This window comes from Rhyacophila brunnea, unplaced genomic scaffold, assembly GCF_057557595.1.
Source record: "Rhyacophila brunnea isolate RB1 unplaced genomic scaffold, BYU_Rbru_1.0 scaffold_20, whole genome shotgun sequence".
NCBI classification, from domain to species: domain Eukaryota; kingdom Metazoa; phylum Arthropoda; class Insecta; order Trichoptera; family Rhyacophilidae; genus Rhyacophila; species Rhyacophila brunnea.
This window is the reverse complement of record NW_028232860.1, coordinates 24521931-24546533: the sequence shown is the minus strand read 5'-3', so window position 1 is coordinate 24546533 and position 24603 is coordinate 24521931. Positions and strand designations below refer to the sequence as shown.

The following is a 24603-nucleotide window of genomic DNA, read 5'->3' as shown; positions in this document are numbered from 1 at the left end:
TTTTATTACCTTGCCGTGTCGGCGCTCTACCTGCGCGATGTTTGACGGTACGTCTACAGACTCTACAACTATACACAATATATTTCGATTATATAATATATTATGTTGTATTCCGTTAAATTTACATAAGTCGATAACAATATAAACGTCAGTTTGTTTTAACATAATTTTCTTAATTAATTATGACATATTAAATTAGTTTTTTGAGGTGCGTAATCTCGTATGACAGTATGAAAAATTCGGATCATTCATTTGTTATTATAAAATGGCCTTAGTGCTAGAAAAAAACTCTGGGATTGCCCGCTTATGGAACTCGAACGAGCGGAGCTGTTTACCAGGGTCCGTCCTCACACGGGCCCAATTGGTCATGGAAATCTGATAGCAACCAAGGCCAACTTTGCGGCATTCGAGAAATTTGCAGCGTCGTATGGGGAGCGGGATAGTCCCGACTTTTCTGTAGACTCATCCATTTCAATTCGTGACACTCAGTATGCGGGTATACAAAGCGCCTAACGTCAGCGGATAGCATAACCAGTCCAAAAAAAAATCTTTTTTAACTTTATTCTTTAAGCACTACGGTGCATGGTTGCAGCATCAGTCCCGTGCGGCTCCGTCTCGGGATGGAATGAGCACTTAAAATTACTTCTTTCAGACACGTTTAAAACGTCATAGAAAGCGGCCGTGCATATCCACGGCTGTGCATATATGACGGGTGGTGGTGGGAACTTTAACGTAGAACATATTATTAAGAAATAAATGTGACAGCCAGTCGCCATTCATCAAAACCTTGAAGCTAGTATAGGCCATAAAACCCAAAAATAACAAAGCACCCTTAAATATTCTCAAATATTACCGATATTAAATGCGCGATTCATTTACGTGACAAACTTTATTGCATATTATAGACGTTACTATTGAAAATAAATTCTTAAACACGTGTCTAAGTAAGTTTATCCCAAAGTAGTAGAGAATAACACCTTATTATAACCTCAACAAGATGAAAATATCCGTTTTATTATCTCCAGAATTCAAATTCACGAAATTGCAAAATGTTAGTTATGACTTTGGGCAAATCATATCTATATAGCTTCCGTTTTCAAACTACGTATCTAGTAAATTATAATATATTATTTTGAAAATCATGAAACGAATATATAAACAATCAAGAAGTTTACATAGCATGGTTTAAATCTAATAAAAAAATTGTTTTGACCATGTCCGATCCCAATAATATTATTTATGGACCTCCACAGAGTAGAGGTTTTGTATTAACAGATTTTTGTTTTTACAGGAAATGGATGTCAGCCACTTGCTCAACCTATTAGGTTCCTACTCATACACAAATTGAAAAAGAATTTATGTACCTAGTTTCGAGACCCAGGATTCGAACTTGGGACCCACGACGTTATAGGCCGACGCTTAAGCTGCGTGGCCATCACTTTTATGAAAAAAATACTTTGCAAAAACATATTAGTACACACTTTGAAAAAGCAAATAGTGCAATGAAATGTCATTACCGTATTTAAAATGTAAAAGAAATCATATTAGTTTTAATAGTATTAGTCGTAAATATAAAGAAAATGGTGGCTGATGAACATAACTACTATTGCAATTAAATCTGTTTTAATAAGATTATTCTAACAAATGAAACTCGATTTGATATTTTATAAATATAATATGACGGAAATGAACTAACTTACAGAATCAGAGTTTAGAAAAATATAAATATTATGCAGGTAACCAATTTTGATACTAATGTAGTTTGTCGAATAAATACGTTCTTATTAATAAAAATTATACGTTTTCCACTGTTAGTTAGGGTAAAGTTGCATTGTCTGAAAACCACTCCATACCAATAATTAGTCGATACGTCATTGGCTGCATACCATTTACCAATTAAATGACCAATACATGACTCTTTGCTTTACGCTTTACGCTAATGCTTTACAAACTGTCATACAATGTGTATATTACGTTAGTTTAGCTTAATTCCTATATTATAATTTTACACATTATTTTTAATTGTAATGATCTTTAAAATACTTCATAAATAGATATAATAATACTCGTACATCGCAGAACAGATAATATATTCAAAACAATTATTAGATTAAAAGAACTTTTTATATGCAACGTTTTTAAATTCTGTTGAACCATATAAACTTGACTTGACTAGCTTAAACGATCAAAAAAAATGTACTTGATAGAAATAATACTGAAATGTCATTTTGACATTTCATATTGATTTTCATAGTAACGCACGTATATATTAATAATTTATTTGCTAGGACCTCAGACCCCTAGCAACCAATAATGGTGTCAAAATAACTTTTCATACAAAACAGAATTAACTGAAAATGAATTCTACTTAAAGATGGCTAAAAGTATTATAAAAATGTATTTGCATCGTGTTCTGATATATTCTAAAAGTTTCAAATGTCTAGCTAGTTGGTAAGTTAGTTAAAAATCGATTGCAAGATTTGTACTGGACAAATAAGAATACAAGCTTAGAAAAACGTTGTAATAAATGAAATTTAAAAAACAGTAAAATCATATTATATGCGTAACGTCATGTGAGCATTATTTTTCAAACCCGTACCTAGTATTAATATCCAAAATGTGCAAGCATCAAGAAATCTTTCAACAAAGATTTTCACACAAGTAGCTAGCAATGCAAATCCTACATCTTTTTAGTCGTTTTTTAGAAGTAGGTATTATGATTTGTATTCTCGAAGGGTGCGGACCGTTTTAACAAAAATTCTTTGCTTTTCTCTGCTTTCTTACATAGTGGTTCACATAAATCTCAGCTCCAGACGTTGTCATTGTTGATGGTTAGCCATTCGTACGTCCGAAGTAGCCGACGATGTGAATTTTTGAAGAAATCTGCAACATAAATTTTATATTCTATATGTCTATTATATAATATTTTTATTTTTACTTACTTATCTTATTTTCATACACTTAAAAAATCAATTTTAATCTTAAAATTTAACATCAATGAGTATTAATAGTAGTGCATTTATTATCGCATTTATTTATAAATTGGCATAAATAATTAATATACCTATACATAATTTAATAAACCATTACTTTTATTTAACGAATAGTTCACAATATTTGAGAAATGTAACATTATATTATAATATCATCATTTAAAAGCATCTCATGTATTTAATGGCCACTATAAAAATTATTTCCTGAAAAATATACTACAGCCAACGGGACTTGAACCAGCAATCACTGGATTCGTGCCAATGTGTTTTCTAATTAAGCATTAACGACGAATTTCACTAGTAGTTCTTACATGAAATCCTCATCAAATTGTGTTAATAATATTGGCTATCGGTTTTTGTATTTTAAATTAAGGTAAGTATCAATTAAATGCCTTAATTACTAACCGACGTCCGGATCACTTTGTTTTTTCACTTATAACATATTTTTCACTTGCTAATAATTTAATAAACTATAATATTTCTTGTGAATAATAATTCACAAGATTTGAGAATGTAATATAATACATACATAATTTAAAAACATTTCATGCATATACCCACTAGAAAAAATCTTTTTTTGAAGTTATACTTCTTTAGGCGCGTTTGGAAAATCAGATTAGAGTGTGTTTTTGGCGTGTGACATGTAACACATAATTTATTTTTTCACATGAAAAAAATCGCACTCGATTGGATTCGAACCACGATTGTTCGGTTATCAGTCGAACGCACTGCCTTTACGCCACAGTATGATAATGCAATCGTGACGATTATACAGTATAATAATATAGTTTTTTCCGTTGCCTAGGCAGCGAATTTATTATTATATGTACGAAGAATTGTTTCGTTGCATAGAAAACGAATTTATTATTGTTGGCCAAAATAAAATAAAAGCAACGAGAAATAATCAAATAATTTATTTAGTGATATTAGTTAAAGTGTCTAGAAATAAACAAGCCGCACTCCAATAAGCAGCCCTCCTTTATTCTAGTAGATTTTATTGATATGGGGCTATTAAAACGTCATACTTTATTATTTGACAGATCTAAAACATGACTTCTTGCGAAATGATGTGATCATAGCCGACCATAGTGACCATAGAATAAGGAAAATGGATTAATTTTCTTGGTGAAAAATATTCTTTCGCGTTGTGAACTGTACCTATTACTTTTTATATATGATTACCGGTCAAAACTAAGCTTAATATTTTTAAGTGTGATGGGTACGTTACTTTTGTTTGGTATTACATAATATTTAGTTTATGTGAAAACTATTTTCTAATTGTTTGAATATTTTTTTGTTGATGTGAATTTTGACTAACGCGGTGTGCGATTATTTTATTTTGTTACGCCAAAGAAGTATAACTTCTAACGCGCGTAGATAAGTACGCACACCGATTTTTTTTAAATACGACATCTGACGGGACTTGAACCTGTAATCACTGTATCTTACTTAATTACGACGAATTCAACTCTTACATAAAATGCTTATGAAATTGCGTTAATAATATTAGCTATCGATTTTCTGTACATTAAATCAAGGTACGAATCAAGTATATGCCTTAATTATAAACCGACGTCCGCATTACTCCAATTTTTTTTAGTTAGAACGTACTAGCAACACAAACACATATAATTTGAACATCAAAAATATTTTTTTCTAGTGGGTATATGCATGAAATGTTTGTAAATTATTTATATTCAATATAATACAATATTAAAGAATACTGTATTTTTAAATCTGGTGAATTATTTGCTGAGTAAAATAAATAGTTTATTAATTAATAATATATGTGTACAATATAATTATAAATAATCTCATACACGCAAATATAGCAAGGTAATCTAACGCCTCCATGCAATACATTAGGCTAAGGCCACACATGCAGGTGCCTTGCTTGGTGGCTACGTGCTAGGTGACATATCCTAGCGAACGGACGCACAATATACTATCGCAATGGCCACACTGCACGCTTCGCGCCTCGCAACGTGATGATTAGTCACCTTGCGAGTCTCCCTGCGAACAAACGTGTTGGTTATTTTTATTGTGTCACCTAGTGATTTGCCATTGTCTATGGATTTTGCAAGATGGCGGATGTTTCTTCAGTATTACGAACGTCAAACACCGTATATTTTGAGGTTATGAATAAATGACGCATAGGATGAATTGACAGTATGCACCCAAATGTTTGAATTTTAGACTTTCGAAATTTTAAAATTAAATTCTCCGTGAGAAGAAGCATTTTGGTTAGTTTTGAGAGTGACATATCGTTGTTGACTTGAGCGCTCCCAAATGTCAGATGAATTTGTACCTAAGCACGTAGCGTGCAATGTGGCAGTAGAGTTTTAATAGGCAAGCATAGCACCTAGCGAAGCACCTGCCTATGTGGCCGCAGCCTTACTAATTGCAGTGGCTAGGTGATTAATTAGATTTTATTATAATATTACGATAGAATACATGGAACATAAAATTGTCACAATAAACATGTTACGTCTAGGGATATTAATACCGGTATTTCAATACATTCCAGTAGTTTTCGATACCAAAATACCGGTTTTAAAAATCAGTATTGAATCAGTAATCGGTATTAAAATTAGAATTAAAATGTATTAATGAACATAGAAGGTTTAAGAAGACTATATTATTTTTGTCTGGTTACGTCGTTAGTTTGTATTATCAGCTCTAGTGGCGAATATTTCATGATTAAATAACAATTATACTCTATAATGGATTCGTTTGTGCCTAATTTTATCCACTATAGCCTCGCGGCTTAAGCGTCGGCCTATTGCGTCGTGAGTCCCAGGTTCGAATCCTGGGTCTGGCAAGTACATATATTGTTTTTCAATTTGTGTATGAGTCAGAGTATGGACCTAATAGGTTGAGTAAGTGGCTAACATCCATTTTTCGTGAAAACAAAATCTGTTAATACAAACCTCCACTCTGTGGAGGCTCATAGGATCGGAAATGGTAGGGAAGGAAAGGAATTTTTTACGTTTATCTACTATAGAGTATCATATAAAATAATGAAAAAAATTAATTTCGTAGAAACAGTGAGCAACATTGTATTATCAGTGAGACACAATATACATACACGTCGAAGAACAACTTTATAATATAAAGTTATTGAAAGATTATACGAAGAAGAAAGTACCAACAGTTCAACTACCAGGTATTTGTAAACATTGGTATCTCTACCGTATCTTACCTTTACAAAGTTTTAAAGGTTTAAATAATTATATGTAGGTACTTATTTATATAATTTTGCTATAAAATATTAATATTTTAAAGAAACATTTATATTTTTATTTTTTTCATATATTTCACGGGTACCGGTATTCAATAGGAAATACCGAAATACCGGTTTTGGTATCTTCATTCGGTATTGCAATCCTTAGTTACGTCATATCCGTTGACGTCCCGGAATTTATTATGTCAATATTTTTAATAATGAAAATAGTGTTACACAAAATATATTATTTGAAGTAAAATTGTTATTTATAATGAAAACGTTCACCCAATAATTTTTTATAGACATGTTTGGTGTTTAAAATTTCAAAAAATATGAAGAATTTAATGTTAAATTCTTCCTTCTCTTGGTTCAGTATTTTTTTTCATTATAAAATAATTATACCCACGTGTTTTTAAAACTATTCCTTCTCAGATATTTAATAAAATAAAAGTATTAATTTACTGTTGGATAATTTATTATACAAACAAAAATATATTTTTAGCAGTAGGTATGCGCAGATTTATAATTCGGCATTAATAATTAATAATATAAACATTTCTTTATATTACAAAATATTATACCTATATAATATTTAGACTTTATGAAATTATAAAGTACATAGTAATAAAACAACAAAATTACAACCGTAAAAATTAAAAGAATGCGTTTCTAATTTACAGTGATATTTTATATAATTTAATAAAACTGTAGAAGCTTACAAGGTATTAATCGATATCCGTCGATATCGATACAAATCCTACAACATAAAACAATATATGCGTGAAGTAAGATAGTGTTGACAGAAAATACAACGTATTTGCAACGACGCCGATTGAGAGGAAATAATGCAATAGTCTTCACGTAAGAGCAATAGGAAATAATAACGGTAAACAAAATTCGTGCTCAGTAGATGAAATCGCAATCTGCGCAATTTTAACGTTAAGTTGTTCCACTTATACAATAATACTCTCTATACTAAGGCCGACTATATTTAGACTGTATCACAAAATTATGAATTACGATAGTAACGAATAAGTAAGTAGATAGCTAGTAATTGATTATATTTAAATGCAATTCTGTTTGCTATAAATTAAGAAATTTTTGATTGCATATTTTGTTCAAATTATTGCCATTTAAATCAATTTGCAAAAATCATCATTTTCTAAAAACATTTTATATTCAAAGCATTAGCTAATATCACTACCAGCAAAGTTAATAATTTCGTGTCACGGCTTGACTATGGCCTTAAAGACGCTATTATAATATTGAAATATCCTTATTTATCCAGCATTTTTCCTCAAAGTTATTGCTTCAAATTATGTATGTTCAAACTTCTTAAATCGTATGTATATTTTATTTAATGAATTAAAAAATATCTTAAAGAAAAAGAAGAATTAATAATTAGTACAAGTATATTCCTAAAGATTACATAATATACTGTAAATAATAAATATATTCTTCTTCTTACTGCTACTGAAGAATAATGTTTTTCGTCATACAGCTTCTGCCTCCATCCAAGTCTATCCATAGCAAATGTTCTCCAGCTTCAAAGCAATTCAAATACTCAATGTATTTAAATTCAATTAGACACTGTTCTTCTGCCTTGTACGAGATCGACCATTTCTGTAGTTGTTCATTGTTTTATTTACATTTTAATTTAATACTAAGTACAGCGACTTTTGGTTTAAATATGAATACATAATTTTATTAACAAATAACTAACTATTTGTCATTTTTGTTTGTTCATTTGAAAAGATTAAATATATTAATATAATAGTTAATTCGTTTACCATATTATTATAATAATAATAAAATAATTTTGTCATTCTATGATAAAAAAATATTTAGTTTTACATCATTTTCGGATGGATACGTCAGTTTATATCAATTATTTTGTGACGATTATTTTATTATAGACTGAGACATTTAGTTCTTATTTATGTCGATAGATGCTACTACAGGTCTTTGTTTGTCTTCCTGAATGTAATTTTGTTATCATGCATGACTCGTCCATTCCACGTATATGGCTCAGTAATCTAACACGGCTCATTACATTTACATCATCATCATCATCAGGGGCGCGACAACCCGGTGTGGGTCCTGGCCTCCTCCAACAGCTCCCTCCACCTGTCCCTATCCAGTGTGGCCGCTTTCCAATTTGGTACCACCAGAATACGGCAGTCACTGGCAGCTCCATCTAACCAGCGAATCTTTGGCCTCCCTCTTCTTCTACGTCCTATTGGATTGCTGGACGTCACTCTCTTTGCCGGTGCATTGTCATTCATACGGTGCACATTACCTAGCCATCGCAGTCTCCCAATCTTAATTGATTGAACTGCGCTGCAATCTTCGTACAGTCCGTAGAGCTCAGCATTATATCTTCTCCTCCAATTGGTGCCATCCCTGATCGGTCCATATATACGGCGGAGAATTTTTCTTTCAAAGATGTTCAGGGCTCGTTCATTTCGCAGAGTTAATGTCCAGGTTTCCGATGCGTAGGTGAGCACTGGCTTTACAAGTGTTTTGTAAAGAGTGCTTTTAGTTCGACGAGATAGTAAGCGGGACTTAAAATATCTTAACAGACCAAAGTAGCATTTATTCGCATTACATTTACATAACAAAACATAATCAATTTAAAAAAAAATCAACATCTAAGAGTAATACATTGATGAATCGTAAAGTTGCTAATAACTTGCGGCTAATAGTAATAATGATTTGTGACATCAGCATCGTATATAATTATTAAAAGCATTCATTATTTTGAAGTACGTATGTCTGGATCACAAACATTGCCATTTTAAAGGATGTAAAAATATTTTAAACGAGAAAATAATCTCAGAGACTCAATTGAGCGAAACTTACAAATCATATTATATTGAAGAAATAAATTTAGTTGAAGTCGGTTTAATGATGCATATATCTCGGACGTTCCACTAAATTTTGTATTCAATTCATAGAAAATATTTTATATTCAGGCCTGTAGATTTTCACAAATATACTATGTACCCATCTACATTCTATTTACGGCCAGTGCCCTACCTTTCCAATTGAAAAAATCTACAATATTTCTAACACTGTACAGTATTGTGGAAAGCTATTTCTAAATTATTAGATTGGGTGAGATCTGATGCTGTCAACACATAATACGCATTTTGACGAAATTTCCTATTTTGTATTCATTAACAATATTATAACACAATTATTATTCAACATCATCAGCTTAGTTCAAGGATTCAAGTCTATCAAATTATATCTAAAAATTTTGAGAAAATAGTCGTGTGTCAGAATAATAAAATAAAAAACACAAAAACCTTTATGTATTTACGATAAGTAATATTATTTTTTTACCGTTTTTGATCTTAAATAAGATTATGTGAGACAGAGTGAAGGTTTGGATTAACAGATTTTTTGTTTTTATGAGAATTGTATATTAGCACTTATTCAACCTAGCAGGTCCATACTCTGACCCAAACACAAATTAAAAAACAAAATGTGTATTCGCAAGATCCAGAATTCACACCTTGGACCCACGACGTTATAAACCGACACTTAAGGCGCTCGGTCATCGTGGGTGAGTATACCTATTATTGTAAATTTGCTAAAATGTTAATGGTTTTGAAACAAAGTTAATTCTATTTTAATTGAGTCGGTTACATTGATAACTGTTTCGGGCTATAAATACATCGTCAGAATAAAAGTTATAGTCAACCGTTGCGAAGATTGGTGTGTAGTCCGAAACAGCTTTCAAAGTAAATTAGTCAATTAAAGTAAAATTAACAAAATTATTATGTTGTAACACCATTATAATGGAGTTCTACTACGTAAACGCCAATATCAATTAATTACCGAAATATAACATATTTTCTAATTTACAGAAATACTAAATACACTGTTATAAATACCTAATCTGTATTTTTTTTATAATATTTGTTGTTTCTCTGATGTTAATTTCCATATTTTTCATATTATTTACAATTTAAGACTTTTCGAATATAGAATATAACCGACTATATTATTATAAGCATTAATATATAAATATATTCTTTATATTATTACAACATATTAAAAGACCTAACGAAAGTAGTGTAGTGAAACATTAGTGTATTTACTAATAGAAGTGAAAGAATCACAAACACCCAGACTTTGTGAAAACCACATAAATATATTATGACCTCACCAGGATCGAACCCGGAGCTCTCGGATGAAAGGCCAGCGCCTTACGCAATACACATCGAGATCCGAATTAATAATTAACCATCAGTTTAATATTTTTTTACTTATAAACGGGGCCGAATTTGATAGTTTCTGAATAAATATACAATGGAAAAGTACCTACAGAACCAGAACCATATAAAATAATAATGATGAGTTAACAGATTTTCAAATCAATAGACTCATTCCTAAACGGTAGGTATAATTATATTATATTTGTTTCTAAACCATGAACCATATATTACATAATATAATACAATTCTCATAATACCACGAACGAAAGATTAGCATCTCAACCAGTTCTTATACCGCGCTCTCGAGGCAACGAGAAAATATCTCGAAAGGCATGTCAGTTACCTCAAAGAGGAAAAAGCTGCGAAGGCATCTATTGTTAAGTGGTATTTATGTCTGTCAAGAGGTGCGACTGTTTCTTTACTTCCCCTCCGCACAAACCCTTCCCACACTACCTCCCCATCCCTCACAAGGAGCCTTTTGTGGATACAAAATAAGGGGGCGTCGAAAACGTTTATAAAGACGTGAAATATATTTTACTTAATGTAAATCAGGTGTCGACTTTCAATGACTGAATTCAATGTGAAACATTATTTTTTAAGTTTCTTTTATTTATAGATACATCGGTTCATATTGTATCGATATTATTTTGTTACATGAATGATTTCTAAATTAATGAATATTTCACAGTTTTTCGAATAACAATCGAAAACGAATTGAAACCTCAGTTGTGAATATTATTTATAGAATAGAATTTGCTTTGATTCTCTTTCCAAAATTTTATTTACAAGATAATATTATTATTTATTTCAACTACCTGCGTATTTTTTATTTCAAATTTATTATATAAATGGTCAATAAAATATTGTAACATTCCTTTTTGAAACTATATTATCTATAAAGATTGTTTCATTTTGCATCTTATATTCCGTCGTATACGAGCTTTGAATAGAGTCTCCAGAGTAAGATTATTAAAATGTAAGTAATATACCTAAAAATATCAGTGCTTATATTTACAATTAACTAATGATATTACCTAACTAATGTGATGGTGTTGAGTAACTAATTATATAGAAAATATCCCTTAATATATTTTTTATCTATTAAGTTAGTATATATATATAATGTAAAACGATCATTTTAAATGATTTCATCGCATTAATATGACATTTATTCATGATACTATTTGAAACCAAATCGTATTGTAGTATTTAGTATACGGATTTGAAAATTCAATAATCCTAAATATTGAATTTAATAATGAGAGAGGAACACAAGAAAAATTGCAATAATTGCTTAAAATAATCAATAAATTTAACATTGATCCAAATGAGTGACATTCATTTGGATAAAATTAATAATATGTAGTTACTTAGTAAATAATAGACAAAATATACGTTACGATTTTTTAATGTTTCCCATAAACAAAATTATCTCACGATAGTTTTAAATAATTATATGACCATCGTAGACAAATTTAATGTAATTAATCATTAATAATAATATTTGTTTCTCATCCGCAATATGTTAAATCGGCGCTGATATTTCGTATGATCCAACTCGTTTCTAATTGACTGAAGTGAGATACTGTGTTCTATTTTTAGATAGGTGCGTCTGCAATCGCAGAAGCGAGCTTGTAAAAAAATCCCAGACCTTCTCGGACATTCAATTCACGTGCTACTGTCACCGTTATAATAAAATGTAACGTCATTTATTTCTGTAATATTACGCCAGTAAATCATTTTCTCTGTACCATCCGTGGTTTTATCAATCCGAAGTAACAATACCAGTCCATGGCATTATAAAAAAATAGTAAGAGGGAGTACAAAAGCTCATTTCCCTTTCCATCGGAAGTGATAGTATGTAATAAGATTTTAACATTATTTTATTGTATTAATATAAGCGAGAATTAACATTGCCAATTAGCATTGTCAGTATGCATTTACTATTACTGAGTGCGCACAGTACCTGAAGATGCCGAGACTGAGATAGAAAATTACAAAACTTAATTATAATTTAAAGCTTATTTGGAAAATTGTCACATCGGAGGTTTTAGCAGCTCAACGACAATTTGTATTATATCGTTCGATACGCCCCTGTAGAGTCTTAGTGCTGGCCGCTACCCTTGCTTTAAATATTTAAAATGGGTTTTCGTTCCTCGCGTTTACAGAGGCCCGATGGTGATATATGCGAAAGTAACTGAAGGGAAAATATACGATTACCCCGTAAAGTATGTCAATACGTATTACATTTACATTACTGGTAAGTAGGCGTCTCCCCTGGGGACTATGAGGCTCTAAGCAGATAAGTAAGCCAGCGATCCAAATAATGTAATTAAAAATTTTCCGATATATACATCAATTTATTATTCCCTATTTTATCTCTTGTAGCGTTATATAAGTACTTGCTCGGAAAATTTATTGTAATATTATATTTTAGCTTTTTAATAATTTTTTAAATTTCTAAAATAAAATAATTGTGATATTATGATAATCGCTCGCTCTACATGCGCCCACGGTGGAGTAATAGCAAAATATACGCTTATAATTCTTTCGAGTACTGCTTCCGGCGACTTTACATATTTGCTTTCAAAGTGTATGCTTAGTGAATGAATAAAATGGTTAACAACCACCACTCGTAAACTATGTTAAATAACTTTATGAAGAGGCTGCCAATATTCACACTATATTGAAAAGCTACAAATATATGCATACCTATTTACTTATTACACAGTTAAAGTAATTTACTTTCTTATGGATGTAGCGCGTGAGAAATAAAAGGTTCTTTGTAAATGACCGTGCTCATAGACATCTGGATTTACTAATGCAACATTTATTCTTTCGTAAAAAATATAGATGAATGTGATTTAAAAATAAATTCTACCTATGTAGGTTTGTAATGAGTGTCACCATTTCAAATCTTAAATAACGTCTTTAGACAAGAGATTGTTGTATTACCAATATTACCAAAAAGACATAAAATCCATCTACATATAGTTAAAAATTAACCCTAACTTCACTGTACGAAAGGTTGCTATTGGAAAATTCGTTGATGTCTTTGACATAAATAACGTGTCCACTCTATTATTAATTAATATTATTAGAGTGTATGATTGAAAATTCAGTGTTTCCCAACCTTTTTATACCTGTGGACCGGTTAAAATAGGAAAAAAATTTCACGGAACGCCAACGCAAAATAAAAACTATTATTATTTTCTTAAATCTTGCATTATAACTGTATAGTCTGATTGTGAATACAAAAAATATATATCATGAAAATTATATTGTTAATCAGAAAGATTATGTGAATGAATTGTTAATAATAGTGCAAAATCTGCTGCTGTGCCTTTGCTAGAATAGGTGATAGCCGTGACTTTAGTGTTATTTCTGAGAGACGAAGCGATGCATTCACAATCATTCGGTTTCTATATTTAGTTTTTATTACTGAAATAGTCGAAAAAGTTTTGTCATTGTGAATTTGTACTGACAGTAATGATTTTAGTGATATCAAAAACCGAAGCAATGTTAGTATTTTATGTCAGAATACTAACCAGAATGGCATTATAAAAATTACTATATTTGTATATTTAATTTTTTGAATGATTATTTGCTTAGAATTTCTGGCAAATGCATTTTAAAATGGAACATAATACTATTTGCGAACCAGCAGTTGGGAAACACTGATTTATATTAGGATATTAAGAGTAGGTATTATAAATAATGAAAGAGTTTTCATTTTGTATTTTGTCATTTAAATCCTTTCGATTCAAATTAGATATCCCCTTTAAAGCACTAACTTGTTATTAATCCTGAAATCAGTATTCCTTTCCTTTACTGTGCTAATATATTTCATTTCATACTATTCTGTCACGTTGAGTTACTGTACTAGTTTCACAATAAAACTTTATTTTTACGTGAAACTGCTGGATTTGGCAACATAAAAATATCTTCATCATTAAAAATATATTCTTTTGGCCGAGAGTACTTTGATAGTATTTCAATTTAAATTCTAATTGATTTAAGTTTTGTGGTTTTTTGTTTGAATGAATTTGAAATTTGTGTAATTTGTATTCGTTCCTTCATTTGCCGCCCTTCACAATGTGCCACCCCTATGCAACGCGTGACCTGCCAACTCGCACGGGACGTAACTGGTTTTTAGAATGTATTCACCATTGGTGAGTGCACATAGTAACTGAAGATGCCAAAAGACGAAACCCGGGTCGTACAAAAACAACTCAAACGGAATAGTACAAAACTTAAAACTTAACAGTTTACCCCGTTGCATACAAAGTATAAACAATAAGTAGCATTTCAATCGAACATCACAGTTTTGTGCCAGGGCTTGACTATAGAAAACTTTGGCTCGATTAAAATAATGACAAGTATTGTTATGAAATGACTTTAATTAAATGGCGCAAATATGTATGATATAGACTTGTTGAAACTATATTTAATTTGAAACAATATTTGCAAGTGTAGGCGTGCATTAGTTTCAAACAAACACTAAAATTGTATACCTACATTTATATTATGACAGGCATTAGTATATCTTGTTCCCTCATATATCTTTATCCTGGATTTCTGACCTCATAATGAATTTAATAGTTAATTTTGTATGTTGATTTTTTGCTTTCTTTCTGAATTAAATAAAATCCATTTGGCAATCACTCATGGCACTGTGCTATTATTTAACACTGAACTTTTCTTTTTTCGAAGCAAATATTATAAGAATGAGTGTACCTATATGGAAAGGTCACATCCATTTTATAGCTTTCATGACCTTTCCAAAATACCTACACATCATAAAAGTGTTCGGATATTTCTTTTTGAATATTTTTTTCATTTAATGGCGGCAATTTAATGGTAATTGAAACATGTTGTTTTTTCCTTCAAATATTTGCATATTATATTTTTCTTTTTGACACATTGTTATGTATATTAATTTCGTCTTTCAATACTATAGAGTTACCTCTACTCATATTATGCAGGATAAAATATTGTTACTTTTAGTAATTTGTTAATTATTCCAAAAATATAATTTGCATTTAATGAAAAAAATCACAGACGATCAGCCAGTACCTATCAACATTAAATAAATAGCTCCCATATTTTGTTATTCTATTTCACCATACTTAAACAGTATGTAAATCTTTATGTTATCGCTTTTATTATAATATTATGAAATGGATCAATGGAAAATAAACATCTGTCTAAATTTACCTTACCGTTGAATTTAATAAAATGGCTGAAGTTAAAGTCTTCCCAATTGGCATCTCTAATGGAAAGTTTATTCTGAACCTAGACAAAACAAACAACCAAATATTTCGACCAATCAGATTAATAATTACTTAGTTTCCATTAAATTTATACATGTGTCACATACCGGTCGGCGTAATGGTGCCCGTCCCTAAAGTCGGGGGTGCGGGTTAAACTCCCTTGTCTGTCATCAATAATGAATTTTTTTTTACAATTTATATTTAAATCAAACGAAGAAGTAAATTGATGGATTTATCCAGTGGCGTACCAAGGGGTGTGCTAGCGGGTATCCGCCCTGGGCGCAGATCGAATGGACGTGCAAAAGCGGAGTTTGGTTGAACTTGCCACAACAAAAAAATAAAGGAAATATATATCCTAAAATAAACAAATTATGTGCTAACAAATTTGTCTTATGATTCTGCTAAGTAGTAATGTTTTTTTGAAAAAAAATGGTCTGCGACATTATCTTTTAAAAAATGTTTATGAAATACTAACGTACTAAATAATATTATAATGTCGATAATATTTTATCGATTGTTTAGTCTTTTGTCTAAGTAACTATAATATAATATTGACAATTGACAATCTTTCATTCATATTTAAGTATAATGAAGAGTTTTAAGATTTTTATCCTTACAAAAAAATCAAAGATATTGAATTTTTTCAATTTTAGAGGGTCGTACAATTTTAAATACTTTTAATCGTTATTAAATTCGTACTATTTAATTCTGTTAATGATAACGAGATACCATAGAAGTTAGTACCTATTAATAAATTGTTATTATGTATTATATGTATTACGTTACCTGCAAGTTTTGTATTACGTAAGGGGCACATTTTTTGATACTGCTCCGGACGCTTAATTACCTTACTATGCCCCTGGATTTATTAAATATAATGCTTTCTCATAAAAATAATCTTTAACCTTAACATCGACTCTGTGGAGACTTTGCGAGTGAAAATTTTATTTATCTATGTACATTATAAAATATAATTTGATATCTACTTCACAAAAAAAATACATAGCTTCATCAGTGTTACGTAGAGTATCTTCATAACTTTTCACTCCAGCTCTAAGATGAAAATGATGTAATACATTCTAAAAAATATGTTTTACACGTCATATTTATTTATTTTTTAATGCAAGAGAATATCGTCGGTGTTTTGTAAAAAGGGCGAATCAACCAAAATGCTATTTTACAGGAGGAGGATTTTTAACTTTTGACATTTAATTATTAATTACCTATGGATGATTATAAATTTCTAACAAATACATAATAAAGCTTAGAAGATCTACTGTCTTGATCATATAAAAAAAATGTATAAACTTGTATAAAAAGGTCGGAAAAATCATTATAAATGGATATTCGCTCTTTATGTGTGATAAAAAATACGGAACAGTTGCACGTTCGCCCTTAGATATGTGGGTTTTTTAGGGAATAATTATAAGGAAAGTAATTTTATTATGTTTATAATATTTTGTTTAAACTTTTACAAGACAAAACAATATATTAGTGAAAGTTAAATTAAATCAAAACCATATTCTAGTAAACATTAAGAGTGTTTTTGTCCTTAAAAGGCATTATATACCTAATCAAAATAGTTATGGAACATCAAATTATTTTTTATTAAGTAAGGACAAATTAACTGGACTGGAGATACAAAATGAATAAAATTGTGTGAAATATTGTTTACACGCTGCCTTTTGGGGTTTTCAATAGTTATACTATCTGAAATATATTGTCTCCGTTCATCTTGGTTGCCATCGTTTTCACCGAGTTTCCAAAATTCCCCAAAAATCTATCATTGCATTTATAATATGTACATTTTCTGCAGAAAAAGTTAAATCGTTTCTTTTGTTGAACAACATTTCCCGCCGCAGTTTTATACTCTTTTCCAGCGGCTCTCAGCTGTTTTTTTTCTTTCCATAGCCTGATTTCCGGTATTTTATCTTAATGTATATTACATATCGAAACCAAAATTGCTTAACAACTGTACAACACGAAAAATTAAACAAGAAAACTTACATCTCGCTCATTTTGAGGTAAAGTATGTTGTATCACTCGATGAATACTTAATATTGAATACAAATGCTGTTCAATTACGCATCAGTGACATTGAGCTACTTTATGAGTTGCTTGTTGGCGAATTTACAATCTGCCTATAAAGTCGCTCAGTGTCATCATCGAACAAGTTAACAAGCAGATTGTAAACAATCTACCGAGAAAAGTTGAAAGCCGGTCAACTTTACACGCTACACGCCAGCGTGTGGCCAGTAGAGCGTAGTAGCGACCTCCCGGTAAAAAACGAACTACGTTCTGTCAAAATAGTCGCTAGCTTGTTGGCTTCTCAGCAAATGGAAAGTTTTGCGTGTCATCATCACAATCGCAGTAGCTGAATCGCCCGCTTTTAAATTCGCCAACAAATAGCTCGTAAAGTATCTCAATGTAATTGACGTATTAGTAGAAAAAGCAAATAACTATATTTTAAACGATTGTTTAACAAATTGTCAACTAAAACATTCTTTCATCACTAATGGCTCGATGACATTGAGCTACTTTACAAGCTGCTTGTTGGCGAATTTACAATCTGCCTGTAAAGTCGCCCAGTGTCATCATCGAACAAGTTAACAAGCATATTGTAAACAATCTACCGATAAAAGTTGACTGCCGGGCAACTTTACACGCTACACGCTGGCGTGTGGGCCGATCTGCGTCTGCGCAGTAGAGCGATAGTGGCAAATTAGCCGGTAAAAAAACGAACTACTCAATACGTCCTGTCAAAATAGTACCAAAAATGATGGTATCAAATCAATAGCTTGCTGGCTTCTAAGCGAGTGGAAAGTTTTGTGTGTCATCATCACAATCGCACTAGCTGACTTGCCCACTTTTAAACTCGCCGACAAGCAGCTTGTAAAGTAGCTCAATGTCATCGAGCCATAAATTACACTGAGGAAACTTCTAAAAACAATCCCGCCAATAAGCTTTGTCATTACTGTCATTAGTAAAATGACACGAATGATAGTGACGTTGGGCGAACTCGACAATTTAGATTTAACAATAGTCACATTGATATGTAGGTGGATATGCAGGGAGGGCGAATATCGTATATTCGCCCGTACATCATAACACTTACCACTACTTTAGGACAGTTTTATTTTAAAAGGCCCAATATGTCATATTCGCCCTTTATTCATAACACAAAGTGGATATTCGCCCTTACGATTATCATTTTTAAGTACTTTCCCCTAGAGATACAGGTTTGCCGTTTTTACATAACAAGGCTAGTGAGGTACATATTGTGTTTTCATTAAAATCTCAATTTCGCCAAAATGGTTGATTCGCCCTTTTTACAAAACACCGACGATATCATTTTGATTTAATTTTATGCGAGGTAATTAGGAATAAAATTACAAAATAAAAAGAACTTTTTTATATACAACGTTTTTAAATTTTCTGTTGAATCATATAAACTTGACTTGACTAGCTTAAACGATCAAAAAAAATTGTACTTGATAGAAATAATACTGAAATGTCATTTTGACATGTCATATTGATTTCCATTGTAACGCACGTATATATTAATAATTTAGTTGCTAGGACCCCAGACCCCCAATAATGGTGTCGAAATACCTTTTCATACAAAACAGAATTAACTGAAAATGAATTCAATTCTACTTAAAGATGGCTAAAAGTATTTAAAATAAATGCATTGGCATCGCGTTCTGATAATATAATCTAAAAGTTTCAAATGTCAAGCTAATCGGGAAGTTAGTTAAAAATCGATTGCAATATTTGTACCGGACAAAGAACCACCGGACAAATAAGAATACGAGCTAAGAAAAACGTTGTAAAATAGACGTATCAGTGTAGTAAAAAGTGCAAAGTTATAAAACGTATACTCCAGTACTAGCTTACCTATAAGCCAAATTACTATGAATAATGGAATAATGTTTGACAATAGTTTTTCATGACATTGAAGCCAACTCAGAACATATCAAGGTGTCATTTTTGATAACGAAATATTTTTATAGGACTCTTTCAATCAGTGCAAATTTAATCATGTTCGATCCTAATATGATCATATGGACTTCCACAGAGTGGAGGTTTTTATTAACAGATTTTGTTTTTACGAGAAATGGATATCAGCCGCTTGCTTAACCTATTAGGTTCATACTCTGACTCATACACAAATTTAAAAACAATATGTGTACTTGCTAGACCCAGGATTCGATCCAGGGACCCGCGACACTATAGTCCGACGTTAAAGTCGTGCCAGTGCAAAATGGCTTACTAAAACTTATCTCGTACTTTCTTATAACATATTAAAATTATTAAGGTGTGTATAGACGTATACAAGACGTTGCCGCTCGTTCGTATCGATGGGGAGAGTGACACACAAAGAAATGCGTCCAAGCAATAACTTACAGCCGATAAAAGAGACGTCTCGACTCCCTATTTCCTGCCTAACAACCTGTTTAAGGGATGACTTATTCAACGAGGGTGGAGATACAACCTAAGCTAGATCGCACTGATCTATTTGCATCTCGATTGAATTTGCTTGTATTACAGGCGGGTGAAAAAAAATATATATAAAAATACCTACAATTCGCTACACGTAAGATGAATAGTAACTAAGCAAGTATCTAAAATTATGTACTTACTTTGTTTCACCCCCCTTTCACGTTTCAGTATTGGAAAATTCTTATGAACGGTTTAAAAGAATCTGTTGTTATTCTTTCATTCAATATAAATTCAAGGTGTTAAAAATACTATAAAAATAACAACACAAATCGTAGATAATAATTTTTAACTACGCGTAAAATAATTGAATTGTTTATTATTTAAATTAATATATTATTTATGTGATAGTACTCTTATTTATTTAGATATTTTCGATAATGCACTTTGCATTTTGTTTTTGAAACTTTATTTTTCTGTATAAAATTGTATGTTTTTTGTTTTCAAAATTTTATTTTTCTGCATTCAATTGTACTTAAGTACGTTTTGATTTAATTTGTTTTTCTGTTGTTATTATTATTACTATATTATTTCTTCTCTCTTGTGAGGGTAATATTTGTTATATTGCAAATCTCATGTTGTGTACGTCTTGAATTTAGATTTGTTATGTCCATAATGTTTTGCATTCTTAAATAAATAAATAAACATGGCATTTAGAATAAAAAGTACAGGTAAATAAAATTAGTAAAGATGATATTTTTATAGCAAAATTAAACGATGCAATAGAATTTTAAAAACAAAATACATAGCGCATCACTAAACATGTTTACGCCTATAGGGAGTGCTTTTAAAAACATTTTTTTATCACTCAACAAGCTGTTTACCAGACAGTCCCGTCTTCTTCTATATATATTTAACTCTTCAATAGTGCTTGTATTAATCTAGATGTGCTAATTCAAATATGTTGAAAAAAAATTATTTCTCTTCATAAAAATAAACGCTAAATGTTGAATAATTATTTGCTTTCTATCTTAAAACTTACACGCAAATAATAAAATTATAACACGTGTTTGGACCAAACCCGGTGTGATCATTCCAGGTTTGCTTCAATGATGCATAAGGGGGCTTGAAAGCGTCACCATTTTGCGAGTGTGGTGAGATTCAGACCTCGGAGCATATCGTGGAGTCATATTATAACATAACATATATGCTTTTCCCCGGAGGAGTTTCAGCCATACATCATGACACACCGGAACCTATTGCGTGAATTGATGCCGCATTGCCTGTTCGACTGTCACCTTTTATAATATGACTATTTCTATGATTTTTTATTGTGATTTCGTTTTCTAATAACTTTAATGTTAATGAAAAAATGTTTTAATTATTTATTGTTTATTATCGCCATATGATCATAAATAATTCACAAAATTGTTCAATGAATAATAGTCTTCATTATTGGTATTGTATCGTGGAAACTTCAGTGTAACGCAAAAAAAATGCAAGAGTTTTAATACACTATTTTACATAATATAATCTTAGAATATCACAGAATATGAATCATTTAGAATAAAATCTGTTATTAGTAACTAATTTTCAACGGTATGTGGAACGAAATTTCGCAGTCGTCGCCAGTCGGAGAGCGATAGTCGACTTGTTCGCACGTCAATTTGTTTTGTGATAGCGTCGGAGGAATATATTCTTAAATCGTGTAAAGATGACTAAAACACGTTCCGCATGTACTTGAAAAAGAATACATGTCAATGAATATACTATTATTATTACGAATATAATATTAACATAACATTAAAAGGACGCATGTTAAATTTTTATGACAAATTATATTTCGTTCGGCTCACGTCATTTGCACAATCCGCGCATAGCCTAATCACGATCTTTTTAGACCATGCCTCAGCTGAAGCCTTAAAACAGCAGTCAAACGTTATATTTAAACCTTTCAGCGAAATATTAAAGTTGCCATCATATTATATTTTAAAAACTCATTTTTGCTTGTTTATTAAAATTTATAATTTAAATCTCTGTGACATTAATAATAATTGAAATATGACAGTAATATTTTCTATTTCCGTAAATGATTGCGTAATTAAGAAGTCAAAACAATTTCGCCAAAGTCACAACACGCTTTTCTGAGTATTTTTTTCCCAGTCATTTGATAGTAAAATCTTAAAAATAAATATTACAAAAACTCCACGCGTTCACTCAAATAAAATAATTGTCCCAACACGAATAAAAGCGCTATATTTAGATTTGGTATATTAAACATAATTGTACATATTCTGATAATATTTATGTATTTTTGTTAGTGGTGTGTTACGGCTTATTTTGGTACTAGTAGTCTGCCTTAATTAAGAGTTTTCGCAACTCTGTTTCACTATAATAAAGGGTATTGTTTGCGGGGGAGGAATTTGATAAGGGCTGATTATTACTAAAGGCAAAAAAGAACAAGTACCTTCTTTAAGATAAATAAGTAGAGAAACTAAGATACCATTTCAGATATCTGCCTGCGCGCTTTTAAATTGAGCTTTTACATTATCATTCACTGTCGCTACGGAAGCAGTTAATTTATTTGTAAACTTTTTCGTAGATTTGGATTAAGGCAAAAAAAAAACACTGACTGCGCGAACTTATTATTATACCTTTTTAAAACCCACCACTCCCCCCCCCCCCGTCCCGCGTTGTACTTTTAGTGTCAACATTTATTTTTGCGGAACTCGAAATAAAGACGGATAATCCTTTAAACTGCTTTGCGTAAAATTTACAAGAACAGTTTTACATGGAAAGTTTATTCCGGCGTTATACTTTTATTACGATAAATCACATCTTCTTATTCGTTTAACAAGCCAGATTTGTTTTCATAATGCTCCAGATTAAAAATACGAAGAAAGTTTGGGAAAAAATCGGATTCTTATCCTTTTAAATTATTGCGAACTAGGTGGAAATCCCATTCAAAGAGGTACGAAAAAATATCTTAATTCTTTACTACAGATATCTATAATTGTGTCGCTAGATTTCAAAATCAGCCAAGTCCGTAATAGATGAGTAGGAGAAAAACAGTTTTTTATTTTCTCAAATACACAGTCACAAGGGTGAAAGTTTATATTATTTCGAGTATAGAATATTTATAATTAGTAAATTCCATATTTTGATAATGCAGGAATGTTAGAAAGCAGTAGTTCTTCAGCAATTCACAAAAAAATCAAAAATACCTAAAGGTAGACTTGGCTGATTTTGAAATGAAGCACACAATTATTTAAAAAAAAGTTCGCCCTGTAAAATAACAAAAAACGATTAGTCCTACTATAATATTTGTAGGTACCCAATTTTATTATTTTTCACCACTTTTAAGTATGTAAAAATATTATTTTTCCACAATTAATGAAATCATCCAAATATCCAGCGAGGTCAAAAATGGTTTGGGAGGTCTATTTTTTTTTTATTTGCGGGGTTAATAAAATGTAACTGGCATGGCCCCCACATCCTGAACCGGGCCCCCATGCTATGATCTTTGGCGGGCCCCTCTCCCTCCTACCTATCTCTAAGGATAAAGGCAGTGTGATGCTCTACAGTAGCGTTTTCCAAATGGTGCACGCGGTAAAATTAATATGTATATTTAGTGTTTTTTGTTGTATATTTTAATGCATCTATTTAAATTAAGGTGTTATCGAGTGTCAATACACAATTTAAAAATTTATCGTACAACCATATGATTTAAAGTAATAATATTATTGAAGAACTTTTTTTTACTATTAAAGCAAATTTGTGCCGTGTGTTTATCTCACTTATGTGATCGACTGGCATCACCGGGCCCCCAGGCTAGAGCCCTGTCAGCTTCCCCCCCCCCCCCCCTTGTGGGGGCCATGGTAGCTGGTGTCATTGACTGATTTCTACATTTACTCCGCCTACTATGACTATAGCTTCTCGTCGCTTCAACCGCAGATTACCGCACTTTTATAGGCACATTCCCCATACGCATCCACTCTTTACTTTAAGTCTACCTAGCAACAAACACATAGCCTACTATTTTAACTAAAGTGGTTTACCTACGAGTTATTGCTAGCTGTCAGATCCATAAGAGCTTATATTATATTATACTATAATAATATATACTCGTACGATTAAAATTGAATGTAGAATTTTCTGGAAAAATATATAGCGTGTAGATTTTCTTTTGCGGCAAAATAAGTTGACGAGTTTATTTACCAACGCAAAATTTTGGGAACATTTTTTTTACAAAATTTACTGCAGGGTAAGATGAGTTAGTGATCTACACGTCATGTCACAATAGAAAAAAAAACTAGGAAAAATATTGATAAGGTTATTGTTAACATTTTGGCAAAATATGATATTAAAACAATATATTATTCTTACCTCAGTATTAAAAAAATTGTTGCAATACGTATGTACCTATTGATAAGAGTATTAATAGA

At 31.1% G+C, this 24603-nt stretch overlaps 1 protein-coding gene across 1 annotated transcript in view; it reads left to right on the top strand.

Moving 5' to 3' along the window:
• LOC147071446 (B-cell receptor CD22-like) overlaps positions 1 to 24603 on the top strand; it is a 939709-nt gene that overhangs the window by 498866 nt on the left and 416240 nt on the right. The window lies entirely within an intron of this gene.